Source organism: Pan troglodytes, chromosome 17 (genome assembly GCF_028858775.2).
Source record: "Pan troglodytes isolate AG18354 chromosome 17, NHGRI_mPanTro3-v2.0_pri, whole genome shotgun sequence".
NCBI classification, from domain to species: domain Eukaryota; kingdom Metazoa; phylum Chordata; class Mammalia; order Primates; family Hominidae; genus Pan; species Pan troglodytes.
This window is the reverse complement of record NC_072415.2, coordinates 23,691,420-23,695,202: the sequence shown is the minus strand read 5'-3', so window position 1 is coordinate 23,695,202 and position 3,783 is coordinate 23,691,420.

Genomic DNA, 3,783 nt, shown 5'->3' with positions numbered 1-3,783 from the left:
AGCTGGGATTATAGGCATGCGCCACCACACCCAACTAATTCTGTATTTTTAGTAGAGACGAGGTTTCTCCATGTTGATTAGGCTGGTCTCGAACTCCGGGCCCTAGGTGATCCGCCCACCTTGGCCTCCCAAAGTGCTGGGATTAAAGGCGTGAGCCACTGCGCCCAGCCAATATACAGTTTTTAATGAAGTACTATTAAAACTGACCCAATAGTCCCAGAGACAGTTCTTCTGGATAAACATAAAAATTGACCCTTCTGCTAGTCAAGCTTGAAACTTTTATTTGTTTTATCTGAGTTCTTTCCTCAGTACAGGACCTTCAGGCCTCTCAAAAGAGTATCAAAGAACTGAAGCCTCACAAAGAAATGAAACTCACCAGGTCACACACAGCCAATGCTGGACCTCTCATTCATCGTGATTGCTTTATTGCCCCTCCCTAGTTCCTGTTTTCGTACATGTTGTTACATTTCTTCCCTGCTAAATAAACCCCTAGTTTTAGTCAGGGAGATGGATTTGAGACTGAACTCCCATCTCTTTGGTTGCAGCACCTGCTGAAAGCCATCTTCCTTGGCAGTACTTATAGTCTCAGTGATTGGCTTTCTGTGTGGCAAGCAGCAGGACCTCGGCCGAACCCCTGGTGTCTCAGCTACATTATCAATATGTGCAACGCAGCCAAGTTTTCTTCCATTATCAGAACAACAATGCAAAAATGGAAAATAATCAGACACATGTTGAATTCAAAGCAGGGGTGGCTGGGCACAATGGCTCATGCCTGTAATTCCAGCAGTTTGGGAGGCCGAGGCAGGAGGATTGCTTGAGACCAGGAATTCAAAATTAGCCTGGTCAACATAGCAAGACCCCATCTCTATTAAAAAAATCATTCAAAAATAGCTGGGCATAGTGGTACATGCCTGTAGTCCCAGCTACTCAAGGGCCTGAGGTGGGAGGATTGCTTAAGACCTGGAGATCAAGGCTGCAGAAAGCTGTGATCTTATCACTGCCCTCCAGCCTAGGTGACAGAGTGAGACCCTATTAAACTTGTATTTAGACACAGAGCGCTGATTGGTGCATTTTTACAGAGTGCTGATTGGTGCGTTGACAAACCTTTAGCTAGACACAGAGTGCTGATTGGTATGTTTACAATCCTTTAGCTAGACAGAAAAGTTCTCCAAGTTCCCACCGGACCCAGAAGCCCAGCCGGCTTCACCTCTCAGTCTCTCACTAATTTGTGAAAAGTGTTTGCTTCTCAGGAATTCTGAGGGCACAAGAGGTCAAAAATGAGGAGCGCCTTCGTGACCTAAGGCCACACAGGTCTCAAGCCAACCGCTGATCTTGTACAGAATCTAACAGAACAGGTCAGACCACTGTTCAAAGGAATTGTTTAGCATATGGAGTAGCCACTGTTTCATAGATAGCCTATACTCCAGTGAAATCTGTCCAGCAGAAGTATAGTAACTGTGCACAGAGACTTCCTTTCCTCTTCTAGTTCTCCTGAACCTCCTATCATTCTAATCTCTAGCTTTACATCATCTGCTGCTATATATTTATGCATTTTCTCATTTCCATTTCATACATTTAAAGAATCATGGCTTTGGATTTCTAACCTCTGTTTCCCACACCAACGCTCCTTTTATTTTTTTTTTGACGGAGTTTCACTCCTGTTGCCCAGGCTGGAGTGCAGTGGCGCGATCTCCGCTCACTGCAACCTCTGCCTCCCAGGTTCAAGCGATTCTCCTGCCTCAGCCTCCTGAGTAGCTGGGATTACAGGCGCCTGGCACCACTCTGGCTAATTTTTAAATTAATTTTAATTTTAGCCAGGCTAATCTCGAACTCTTGACCTCAGGTGATCTACCCACCTCGGCCTCCCAAAGTGCTGGTATTACAGGCATGAGCCACTGCGCCTGGCCAAAAGCTCTTAACTGGTTAAAAAATAGCCCATGAAGAACACTAAAAAATAACATTACTAAATAATGATTGAAACAAAAGTCAAATACCCAAAGTACTCAGGTAAACTACTCAAAACATTACAACTTTTCATCCAAACCCAAATAGCTCATGGTGGGTAATCTTTAAAATATATTTAGCCTTTACCTGGCACTTGAGGCTCTAGAAAGATCACAAAGTCAGAGAAATCCAACTGAGAACGCAAACATCCATGTCTAAGGGGAAACCTACGTACGGGGTTCATGAGCATTACCAGGGCAGAGGGGAGGTTGGAGGTAAAGGCTTTCCAGGTGGCTGGGGTTAAGGGGGGCAAGCTCACTGGCAGGACTGGCCACAGCTATCAGAGAGTGGAAGAGCAGAAACCTCGGGGGAATGCAGGGACCAGCTGGCATGGGGCCTGGTGAAGCACTTTCCTCTTTATTCTGGAGGCTAGAGCGGCTTTCTGATGAGCAGCTGCACATTCACATTTGATTCCAGCTGTCACAGAACACCGTCATCATTGCTCCCTGGCTCCTGAGGCAAAATACCAGCATCTTTTTTATATGAAGCATAAGTATGTGCATGCAAATGCACACCCACGTGCACGCACACACACACACACCCCAGAATGATACAAGGTGCCGGTCTGTTAGCATTTCTCAAAAATTCCATTCCAACCCTGGTACAAAATATTCAGATTATAAGCAAGGATTGAACACTTCACATTGGCATTCCCATTTTCCCCCTAAGGGTTGCACTAATTTACAGTAAATCATTGAATAATGATTAATAATAATACAGCTTAAAATACTGCAATGATAATCTATTTAAGAAATAAGTATGTCCTTCTACTTAAATTAAAATCACCCAATAATAAATCTCCAAGTGAAATTGGATATTATTTAATATCCAATTAAATAATATGAATACAACTTAATTTATATTCCTGATTTTATTGTATGAATTCCCCAATTACACTGTATGGGGGCCACTAAACTCTGCTCTGTGCTGAGTAGCGAGAATGGGGGGATTCTAGAGTGGGCACTAGACTCAGGGGAGTTTGGGTCTCCAATTTCACAACTTTCACCACATGGGCAGTGACCGTATCCTCTGCTAAATGCCATGGAAATAGCACAGTCCATGGCACGTGAGCCTCTCCAGTCACATCTGCTTTGATTTTGCCTTAGTTTTAGTCTTCAGGACCAAATTCTGTCTATTAGTCCCATGGAGAAGAAGATTTTTCATCTATTTTTATTTTATTTTATTTTATTTTTTAGTATTTATTGATCATTCTTGGGTGCTTCTCGGAGAGGGGGATTTGGCAGGGTCATAGAACAATAGTGGAGGGAAGGTCAGCAGATAAACATGTGAACAAAAGTCTAGGCAGAAGGCCCTGCTGCCTTCCGCAGTGTTTGTGTCCCTCGGTACTTGAGATTAGGGAGTGGTGATGACTCTTAACGAGCATGCTGCCTTCAAGCCTCTGTTTAACAAAGCACGTCTTGCACCGCCCTTAATCCATTTAACCCTTAGTGGACACAGCACATGTTTCAGAGAGCACGGGGTTGGGGGTACGGTTATAGATTAACAGCATCCCAAGGCAGAAGAATTTTTCTTAGTACAGAACAAAATGGAGTCTCCTATGTCTACTTCTCTCCACACAGACACGGTAACAATCCGATCTGTCTTTCTTTTCCCCACACTTCCCCCCTTTCTATTTGACAAAACTGCCATCGTCATCATGGCCCGTTCTCAATGAGCTGTTGGGTACACCTCCCAGACGGGGTGGTGGCCGGGCAGAGGTGCCCCCCACCTCCCAGATGGGGCGGCTGGCCAGGCGGGGGCTGCCCCCCACCTCCCGGA